The following is an 11243-nucleotide window of genomic DNA, read 5'->3' as shown; positions in this document are numbered from 1 at the left end:
AAGGAAGAAGAAGTTGCCCAGGCCAGATCATATGTTTTAACAATTGAAATGATGTTTAAATAAAAAGGTCTTTACCTGGCGCCGATGGTGCAAACCTTCTGGGCATTTTCTCTGTGTCAGGACAGTTGTCAACAGGGCAGGCAGGGATGCACCAGTAATCTGCTTGCTCCAGTCTCTCTTGGCACCGATATTGTTCTTCTGCTGCTAATTGATTTTGACCTCCTTGGTGTTTCATAGCCTCATAGAATAGCAGAGTTGGAAGGAGCTGAGGAGGCCTTCAGGTTCAACCCTCTGTTGGTGCAGGAAACTACGTCACTCCATCCCACTCTGATGACTGCCCAGTTTCATCCTGAATGCTACTGCTGTGACAGAGTGCACCACCTCTTGAGGGAACCAGTTCCACTGTCATATTGCTGTGACATTGAGGAAACTTTTCCTGCTATCCAGCCTGAATCTTGTGCATCTTGACTTGATCATTCCATGTCCTATACTCTGGTATCAGTGAGAGGTGAGTTTGACCTTCCTCTTTGTGACAGCCTTTGAGGTACTTCTAGAGGGATCTCATGTCCCCGCTCAGTCTTCTCCTTTCAAGGCTGAGCATGCCCAGTCCTCTCAGTCTCTTCTCACAGGGCAGAGTTTCCAAACCCTGGATCATCTTGGCTGTCCTCCTCTGGACTCTTTCCAACCTTTCTGCATCTTTCTTAAATCTTGGTGCCCAGAACAGGACACAGTATTCTAGATGAGGTCTGACTGTCTCCAAACTTCTTTCTGTTGTCAGAAAAATATAATAATTAGTTGGATGGCCAAGCTCTCATTCAAGCAGGGAAGTGTTAGGAACTATGCATCTGAGAGAAGGTGTCTGTCAGCAGCAAATGTCTCTGCGGAAGGCACATTCTGATGTGCATTCTTAAAAACAGTCGAGATCAAAATCACATCACCTGCCATTGGCAGTACTGCTCCTTGGCACACCTGCTTTACTAAAGGATGGGAGGGGAATGGGAGGACTTCTCATCACACATCACAGAAATGGTTCAGGAAAACAAGGAGACCTGTTGGATGCTCATTGGACATGCTATGGATGTTATAGCTAGCACCAGTGGTCTCCAATTTCCAATTGCACTGCTTTTTCTCACTGCACGAGCCCTTATTTGTTGGGCTGAATATTTCATTGCTCAGTTTAATTACCTGGGAAATTATTATCCCACATTTCTTTGACCTGCAACCAAAACAGTTTATGGGAACAACTGTCCATGGAGAGATTTTGGAATGCTCATCAACTCAGCATTTGGAAAGAACAGAACCACACTATTTTGCTGTGGCTCTGTTTTTTCTGCTTCTTCTTCCAGTAAATACTGAGCTTCACATTCTCCTATCAGGGTAGCTTAAGCTACTGGGTGGGATCAAATGCCATGACAACCATCAAGGTGACAGCAGCCACAAAAGGCCTGGTGTCAAGAGCTAATTGTTCTCTCCTGACACCTCCTTCCCTCAGTCCTCCAGTCCTCCAGGCAGCTCCTCAGGAGACTCCGCAGGGGGGCACAAGGCTCCCTGCTTCAACAGCTGTGATTGCCAGCCAGGTTCAGTGGCCATCAGGCAGGCACCACTGTGCAAACAGGACTCGTGTCCACAGCAGAGAAGCAACTGGCCCACAGGTGCTGTCCCAGGTGGTGCCCAGAGGATTCATCTTGCTCCTGCTTGCAAGAAGGTGAGTGTGGTTGTATTCTGGAGGAGGGGAACCTTCCCCGCCCCCCCCGCTGCACCGCTTCCCTCACTACGAGCAGCCTGAGTCAGTAGCGCAATGCCTTTGAGACAGTCCTCGGCATCCACGTGGCAGGGCCACCTTGCCGCTTCTTGCAGAGGCTCAGCTGAAAAGGGAGCTGCCTCTGTAACTCCAGGCACCCTCCTGACTGTCCCGGCAGGGCAGGGGGTGGCATCTTTCCCACTGCCCACCAGCACCCCACTCCTGGGCCCTGGTCGGCTTCTCCAGAGCCCCGGCTGGCCTTCGGGTGGCAGCCCCTGCTCTGCCGGCTTCCTCCCATGTGCGCGCCCAGCAGGACAGGTCCTCCCCACCTCACCAACCCTGGACAGGCCCCTCCCCCCCCCATGCAGGCACCCCTCTTCCCAGGGGGAAAGGTGTTGTGAGGTCGTAACTTACGTCTCCAATTAACTCACACAACAATCAGCTATAAACTAAAGTCTTTTATTGCTACTTTCTACAAGATTTTTAGAGAGCCAGTGTGGTGTTGTGGTTAAGAGCACGGGACTGGGACTCAGAGGCTCAGCCATGGAGCCAACTGGGTGACTTTGGGCCAGCCACAGACTCTCAGCCCAACCTACCTCACAGGGCTGTTTTGGGGATAAGATGGAGGAAGAGAATGATGTAAGCTGCCTTGAGCCCTTTGTAGGAAAAAGGCAGGATATAAATTGAAAAATAAATAAATAAATTTACGATGTAATAGATAAACTCTAATGAGAAGGTCTTAATAAGGTCAGTTGCTTCCCCCTTTGTGAAGTCTCTGGGAAGCCCACATGGGATTAGCTTTTCCTGTCATGTCTTTCCGCTCGTGGGTGGGACAAACCTCTGTCCTGTCTTCTCATTTGTTCCAATCATCTTAAACTTTTTCTAAGATTGGCGTTGGCTAAAGATGTTACGTTCTCTGTATCTCCTGGACTCTGTCCAGCAGTTTCAGAGTCAGGAAGTGGGGGGGGGCAACTTGCTCACGTGCCTCAGAGTCAGGATAAGGAGGAGCCTCCCATTCAGGAGCTTCATGATCAGGCTGTGACGAGGCTATTTGTTCAGGAGGCAAAGAGTCAGGGTGTGGGGGCACTATTTGCTCAGCAGTCCCAGAGTCGGGCTGTGGAGGGGCCATTTGGCTACTGGGTCCCAAGTATAAGTCATCTTGTTCTAATGTCCAATTCTCATTTGAACATTTGACTCTTTCTCGCGAGTTGACATCTCTGCTGAGCCGTCAGGCACGAAAAGAGAGTTGTGTCCACCCTCAGATCCCTGGCTCTGCCCCAGACTGTAGGGGTACAGCTCCTTCTTTGCTCCTGGAGGACTGTTCTTCCTCTGCCTCTGTCTGCCTGCTGTCGCTTCCCCCTCTCTCCCCACACCAGGTCGGCCTCCACATCCTCCCCTGCTCTCCTCTGCCTCCTCTTTATCCCTCTGATGTTGTCCTGCCTCTGCCCCCTCCCCAGGTGCTCCCTCCCTGGGAAAGCGCCTGCACACCTGGATGCCCAGGGCTCAGCTGCATGCAGGCCTCCCCTGCCCAATGCCCCGTTGCCGAAGGTGTTGATGCCCCTGGAGCCGGCTTCATCGTCTCTGCTCCCCACAGTGCATCCCCCTGGCTGGCTACCAGGTGGGATCATACAATAATGGAATAGAAGAGTTGGAAGGGGCCACGAAGGCCATTGAGTCCAACCCCTGCTGTTGCAGGAGATGTGAGCCCCGCCGACCCTTCACAGCGGGCCATAATTGTTCTGGGGCAGCTGAGACAGCTGGCAGTGGCACTCTCTTGCACCCAGGTCTCTTGTTCAGGGCTTCTTCCCATGGTGTTGTCAGAGTCCCAACAATACAAGGAGCAATTGTCCTAAAGGGAAACTTTAGAGCAACCATTGGTTTCCGGTAAACAAGCTCACCATGCAATGACTGCTTTGCGATGGCACAGCAAGCAAGGATGGAAATCCACCATGGCTCATCATGTCCGGCAAGCTGAGTCTCTCTTTCTTTGAAGATTTGACAGCAGTAGTGGTGTAGAGTTCCTGAACAGATCCTTAGCGTATTTACTCCAAAGTAAGTCCCATTGGGATCAATAAGGCTTAGCCACAGTCCATGTAACTGAGTATCGGACCACAGCTTTAGAAGATAAACTAGCAGCCAGAGGGCATGTGCTGAGTTTTAAAGGGGGCAGCTCTTTGAAAGCACAAGCTTTTTTTCTCCTCTGAGCCTGGATGTTGTTGTTGCTTTCAGGGGGCAGCTTTATCACCACACGGTCATCTGGAATTGGTGGGAAAAGAGGCAGCACCCAGCCTCTGACTGCAAGGCATTTTCTGTGCTGAAAGATCCAAGTACTCTTTGGAGAGTTCTGTGGCTGAACCTGGTTTTCTGAGTAGTTGCACGACAACCTTGCAAAAAGATTTTGGCATAAACATTTCACACAGTAGTAGGACTGGCTTCCTGCAATGAGCTATGAAACGGAGAAGGGGCTTTCATTGTCAAGATCTGGTTTCAGTGGTCCACTTGCCACTGTCATGGCTCTTCTGATTTCAAGCATGGCCGCAATCCCAGCAATAGTTGCCAGGCAGCTACTTGGCTCTCTCTGTGTGATATTCAGCTGCTAAACTGGGGGAATGGAAAGCTAGCCTTGTTGTTGGGAGTGATGCAAAGCACCGGCCAGGGAGAAATGAGCAGAAGTGCTGGCAGAGTTCAGATTGTGAGGAAAGTTTTACTCGACCTTGAAGGCAGGTTAGAGAGGCAGCACTGAAGAAAGATGTTGGCTGAGATATTGGTTGGGGACAAGCTTGCGCAGGTGCCAGGCTGGCCATAAGCTGTCTTGCTGCCTAGTCTCCCATTGGGAGGGGGATGCTCCTGGGCCCCACGAAAAAGGCGACACACCAATGATGCGTAGGAATGCATGAGAGAATGATTTTAGTTCATTCTTCATCAGAATTTGTTCAGTTTCTACCATCTGCACCAAACTTTTCAGTTGGATAAGATCTTCCCAAAACTGTGGAACAGCCTTTAGAAAACACATACTTGCTATTTGTGCAGGCTTAAAACCTGCACAAACGGGCTAGAAAGAGCCATGTTTAATGAACAAACAAGATTGTATCTTAGGGCAGGGCCTTTTCAGTAGTGGTGCCCCATCTATGGAATCAACTTCCAGGGAGGTGTGCCTGACACCGGCATGTTATATATTTCGGGGCCAGGTTAACACCTTCTTATTCTCCTGTATTTTGACTGCTGATTAGAGATGTGTATTTTATATTGGTTTTTATTATAATGATTGGTTGCAATGGATCAGGATGTTATTATTCATTTCACTAAGGCACCACTGGAAAGGGATCTTGAGAAATCCATCCTAATGCCATTTCATCGTGTTTCAGCAATGCACCTGAACGCTCGAAGAAGTAGAGCTGGTGAGGAAACAAACCAGTCAAGGGCCTAGTAAAACACATGCACAGACTTCAGGGAAGATAGAGAAGGAATCATGCAGAAATCCTAAATGCAATGGTTCCACATCACCAGGAAATTAGCCAAGCCGGAAAGCAAGGCAAAGTCTGGGAAACTTCAGAAGCGTCTTCACCTGTTCCTCAGAATCTCAGATTAAAATCTCTCTCTGGCTCTCTCTCTCTGGGTGTGTGTGCGTGTGCGCATGCCTTTAAAGGGTGAGGTGTTCCTGTGCAATATTTACCTCAGGCATCCAAGCAGCTTGCCCTGACAGTGGAAGAGAAGTAGAGGATTTTGGCTGGTGTGCCTAAAATAAGGAGGAGGTTTAACACTAATGGGGACTGTGGGTGGCGCAGTGGTTTAAATTGCTGAGCTGCTGGGCTGATTGATTGAAGGGTCCACCGTTCGAATACACAGGCTTGGGGAGCTCCCGTACTCTGTCCCAGCTCCTGCCAACCTTGCAGTTCGAAAGCATACAAATGCAAGTAGATAGATAGGTGTCACTTCGGTGGGAAGGTGACAGCGTTCCGTGCACTTCGGTGCTTAGTCCTGCCGGCCACATGACCATGGGGACCGTCTGCAGACAAACGCTGGCTCCCTCAGCTCGGAAACGGAGATGAGCACCGCCCCCTAGAGTCAGGCATGACTGGACTTAACATCAAGGGGAAAACTTTACCTTTGACCTTTTATAAAACTAATGAGCACAGGGAATATGGACTCAAGATGTGTGGGGTGCAATTTATCACTTTTACATGAACCTGTTTTCTAAAATGATGAATATAGTGATGCAGGCGAAAGTGTGTGTGTGAACATTTTCCAAGTCAGGAAAAGAGGAAGACTGATTTGGGCATGGCATTTTCAAAAGTTCCACAAGATAGCAGATGGTTTAAATGACAGATCGTTTTCCAAGCATGTCATGTGGTCACTAAAATTCTGCATTTAACTCTAAATTCAGAGCAAGTTAGAGGATCCTACTCATGTGGAACATCTGAGGAAAGCTAAAAGGGTGCTGATAAGATTAGAAAAATTACATTTCTAGAGGTTGAAGGTAGCTGCCCATGATTTTAAAGCCAACAGATTTTGCTAAAAGCAAAATGTCAGCTGAATATGCAGACTCTCTTTGCATGCATGGACAAGTTTTAATACAATTAGCAAAACTTCTTGTGTGTGGAGGGGAGTGGGGGAAGCCATATATCCTGTAGCCCCTTTGGGACTGAAAGTACAGAATATGAAATACCAAGGGCAAAAATAATTCAGTGCTGGGAACAAGCTATCATCCGCCCAACAAAAATGCTCAGATGATGGTGAGTAGGGGAATTCTAATGAGAAAGATGGTTGTAATAAAGGCAATCCGGACATATTTGGACATTAGAAAGACACCCAGCATTCCACACGCTGACTTCTTCTGTCCCAGCACGCATAAGACTATAGCCTGCATATGTGCTGTGGCCACAAGACAGGAAGCATTTCTAAATCTCTATCGTAAATTACTATTCTACATAACAGTTGTTCATTAAACTGATCAAAGGGGAGGTAATCCTGTAATTAATCCTAAATGGTGCCCAAGTCCCAGTGTGGAATATGAAGAGATTGGAACAGTGACCACATTGCTAACATATCTGATTTAGTGCAAGTGGGTTTGCCCTTCAAGATGGTTCAGAAGCTGTAACTTGTACAAAATGCTGCAACTAGACTAAGAACTGGGACCTGAAAGTTGGAAGATGTAAACCAGTTCTTGCTCACATGTGCTCCCTGCCTCTATGGTTCTGAGCTCAATTCTGTGTGCTGCTTTTAACCTATCAGGCCTTGTACTACGTGGGACAGATACACCTGAAGGAGAGCCTCTCCCAGTCGGAGTTTACCTGACTGCTACAGTCAACACCTGAGAGCTTTCCTCTCTGCACCCCCTCCAAAGAAGATCAGAGGGCGACAACAAATGTGAAGGCCTTCTCAGCAGCAGGCCCTTGTTTATTCAACGATTTCTCTACTGAAGCCACCTGGTACCAGTCCTGTTTTCTATGCCAGGTTAAGACTGTCCTCTTCCTCCTGACATTTAATGGCATTTATGAGCATTTAATGGCAAGGAGTAGCATTTAGGTCAGTGGTTTGTAAAAAGTTCCAATACACGTTCTAATTGGATGCATTCCAATGGAGCAAAGCTCAGGGAACCAAGATTCAGGATGGATGCCAGGAAGTACTTCCTGATGGTTCAGTCCCCAAGGGTATGGAATGGGCTTCCCTGGGAGGTGGTTGAGGCCCCATTCACCAATGGTGTCAAGGACAGGCTGGACATGCACATGGTAGGCATGTCATGAGTGCAGCCAGCTGGAGCCAGGTGTCAAACTAGATGGCCCAGGAGGACCCTTCTGACTCACTCTGTTTCTATGGTTCTAACTGTCGGATAAGCCATTTTGAGGGCCGTTTTCTTGGTCTAAGGGAGAAATATAAATCAGATCAATCAATCAATGACTGATAAGTTTGCTTGGGAGCCTTCTTGCAAATCCAAGTAAATAATGTCTATCATGTTACAGAGGGGATCCTAGGGTTCTGACTCTGTTTTTGAGCATGACAAATTTTGGATTCTTTCAATCTTACCCTTGGGCCTTGGCTCAGGAATTCATTTTTTCCAAAACCCTGAGAGGGCACCATGAACATAGATCATGTGGTGTGCAGAACCCCAACTTGATTAATTTCAAGGAGTGTTTCATGCATCTCACTTTTTTTCTTGCAAGGAACACAAGAAAGATCACAGAATTCTCCTCTTCTTCTCCATCCTATCCTCACAACAACAACCCTGCAAGAGAGTTCGGCTGAGAGTTTGCAACTGGCCCAAAGTACTCCGTGAGCTGAGTGGGGACCAGAACCTGGGTCTCCCAAGCCCCTTTCCAGCTCTTTAAACGTTCTACCATCCTAGCTCTCTTGAGACACATGTAAAATATAGTCTTATTGACTTTCTCTTTGAACTTTTTTAGCTGACCCTAAAATCTTTTAGAAAAGATTCCACTTTTGAAGTCATAGGTGACAGTCAAACGTCCTTGTCAATTTCCCACTTAATGTATTCATCTATAGATTTTATTTCTACATTGCACAATTGTAAAAGCTCTCCAAGCAGTTAACAATTCATAGAATCATAGAATTGTAGAGTTGGAAGGGGCCATGAAGGCTATTAGGTTGAATCTGGGTTGTCGCAACTTGAACTGATTATTTCATGTCCTACACTCTAATATCAGCAAGAAGAGATCTTGACCTTCCTCTTTGTGACAGCCTTGGAGGTACTTATAGAAAGATATGTTGTCACTCAGTCTTCTCTTCTCAAGGCTGAACGTGGCCAGTTCCCTCAATCTCTCCTCATAGGGCTTTGTTTCCAGTCCCTGGATCATTTTTGTTGCCCTCCTCTGGACCCTTTCTAATTTTTCTACATCTTTCTTAAATCTTAGTGCCCAGAACTGGACACAGTATTCCAGGTGAGGTCTGACTAATGAGCAGTATAGATGAACTACTACTTCTTGTGATTTGGAAGTAGTACTTCTGTTAATGCAGTTGCCATTTTGGTAGCTACATTGCATTGTTGGCTCATATTTAGCCTATTTCCCACAATTACTCTGAGACCTTTTTCTTTTTCAGTTCTGTTAAGCCATGTATTCCCCATCTGGTATCAATGCAGTTGGTCTCTTTTTTCTAGGTGAAGGACTTGGCACTTGTCCTTCCTGAATCTCATTCTCTTGCTTTCAGCCCATTGTTCAAGATTATCAAGATTGCCCTGGATCTTCATTCTGGCTTCTAGGTGTTCACCATTCACCCCAGTTTTGTATCATCCGCAAATTTGATTATCTTTATTTGTACTTCCTCTTCTAAATCATTAATACAGATGTTGAAGAGCACTGGGCCCAGGACTTAGCCCTGTGGCACCCCACCAGTTCCCTCCCTCCAGTTTGGGAAGGTGCAATTTATGAACACTACCAGGCAGCAGTATTGAATGAACTGCCTCTCCAGAAGAATCTCAAAACAAGACTCAGCTTAGGTAGGAAAAGGAGTTCCTTCAAGTCTTTGGTTTCAGGCCATAAAGGGCTTTTCGGGTTGCACCCTGTACTCCAGATTATGTCTGGAAGCTGAGTGCAGACCACTGAAGCTGCTGAAACAAGACACGGGATAGGAGAGCTAACTGGTTAAAGAAGATAAGTCAGAGATTATGAATGTGTGAACACTTCTCACATAGAAGAGATGTTTAAAAGATGCTTCCCCAAAGATTTCTACTGGAATTGGTGCTTCTGACCTTGTTGATAAATTGGTTTTCCTAGCATATTTTTTACTGTGAATAACACCAAAACAAGAAAAATGTAAATCAAAATGGATATTGTTGTTGTTAAAAAATATGATATATTCCTTCAAGAAGGAGTCCTAAGTGAAGCACTAGCAATATTAGAAAGTGTAGTTAAAGCTGCTTGGAAGGCACCTAGAGTAGATGGGGCATCAATACAACTATTCCAAGCTGCCATGACTGAATAGGTAGAATCCAAATTAGAGTAAGAATCCAAATTAGAATCCAAATTAGAATTGCTCTTGGTCACGAAGTTGTGCCCAACCCATTGCAACCCCATGGACAACATTCCTCCAGGCCTTCCTGTCCTCCACCATCCCTTGAAGTCCACCCAAGCCCACACCCACTGCCCCAGTGACCCCATCTAGCCACCTCATCCTCTGTCGTCCCCTTCTTCTTTTGCCATCTATTGTTCCCAGCATTAGGCTCTTCTCCAGGGAGTTCTTCCTTCTCATTAGGTGGCCAAAGTATTTGAGTTTCATCATCAGTACCTGGCCTTCTAGAGAGCAGTCAGGGTTGATCTCCTCGAGGACTGACCAGTTTGATTGCCTTGCAGTCCAAGGGACTCGCAGGAGTCTCCTCCAGCACCACAATTCAAGGGCCTCAATCCTTTGGCGCTCAGCCTTCCTTATGGTCCAACTTTCACAGCCATACTTTGCAACAGGGAAAACCATAGCCTTGACTATACACACTTTTGTTGGCAGGGTGATGTCTCTACTTTTTAATATGTTGTCTAGATTGGCCATAGTTTTCTTCTCCAGGAGCAAGTGTCTTTTAATTTCTTGGCTGTAGTCCCCATCTTCCCCATCCCCATCTTGAAACCCAGGAAACTAAAATCTGTCACTACCTCCATTTCTTCCCCATCTATTTGCCAGGAAGTGAGAGGACTGGATGCCATAATCATAGTTTTCTTAATGTTGAGTTTCAAGCCAACTTTTGCGCTCTCCTCCTTCACCCTCATCAAGAGGCTGTTTAGTTCCTCTTCACTTTCTGCCATGAGAGTGGTATCATCTGCATATCTGAGGTTGTTGATATTTCTCCCAGCAAGCTTAATTCCAACTTATGATTTATCTAGCCCCACCTTTCTCATGATGCGCTCTGCATATAAGTTAAATAGGCAGGATGACAGCATACAGGCTTGCCAAATTCCTTTCTCAATTTTGAACCAATCAGTGGTTCCGTGTCCAGTTCTCACTGTTGCTTCTTGACCCACATATAGGTTTCTCAAGAGACAAATAAGATGGTCTGGTACTCCCATCTCTTTAAGAACTTGCCACAATTTATTGTGATCCACACAATCAAAGGCTTTAGTCAATGAAGTAGATGTTTTTCTGGAACTCCCTAGCTTTCTTCATGATCCATCGTATGTTGGCAATTTGATCTCTAGTTCCTCTCCCTCTTCGAAATTCTGCCTGTACTCCTGGTAGTTCTCGGTCCACATACTGCAGGAGCCTAGCTTGTAGGATTTTGAGCATCACTTTGCTAGCATGTCAAATGAGTGCAATGCTGCGGTAGTTTGAACATTCTTTGGCATTGCCTTTCTTTGGGATCGGAATGTAAACTGACCTTTTCCAATCCTGTGGTCACTGTTGAGTTTTCCAAATTTGCTGGCACATTGAGTGTAGCACTTTTACTGCATCATCTTCTAGGATTTTGAATAGCTCAGCTGGAATACTGTCACCTCCACTAGCTTTGCTGTTGCTCAGACTTCCTAAGGCCCATTTGACTTCACATCCTGGAATGTGAAGTCAAATG

This window comes from Varanus komodoensis, unplaced genomic scaffold (assembly GCF_004798865.1).
Source record: "Varanus komodoensis strain SLA01 unplaced genomic scaffold, ASM479886v1 scaffold15, whole genome shotgun sequence".
NCBI classification, from domain to species: Eukaryota; Metazoa; Chordata; class Lepidosauria; order Squamata; family Varanidae; genus Varanus; species Varanus komodoensis.
This window is presented reverse-complemented; position numbering follows the sequence as displayed.